Source organism: Branchiostoma belcheri, unplaced genomic scaffold, assembly GCF_001625305.1.
Source record: "Branchiostoma belcheri isolate BF01 breed outbred unplaced genomic scaffold, Haploidv18h27 scaffold113, whole genome shotgun sequence".
In the NCBI taxonomy this organism is placed as follows: domain Eukaryota; kingdom Metazoa; phylum Chordata; class Leptocardii; order Amphioxiformes; family Branchiostomatidae; genus Branchiostoma; species Branchiostoma belcheri.
In genome coordinates, this window is record NW_017802525.1 from 367,795 (window position 1) to 368,127 (window position 333).

Consider the following 333-nt stretch of genomic DNA (forward strand, 5'->3'; position numbering starts at 1 on the left):
TTTGGTATTTTAATGGTACATTTAATTAGCAGAGAAGATGAGAAACCCTTACGTCTATTGACATGATGATCCTGTCAACAGTGCGAAAGTTTTTGTTGGTGAAGTGTTGGTGTTCCTGTGAAAAATTCTGTTATTGACATGATGATCCTGTCAATAGTGAAAACATATCTGTTACTGACAGGATGGTCCTGTCAATAGTGAAAACATATCTGTTGACAGGATGGTCCTGTCTATACTGCAAGCTTTCATTGCAATTGGCCGGTAGACTTAATAGATATGATTTAGTACTACAGTAATTTAGTCGTCACAAATTGACTGATGATAATTTTATGA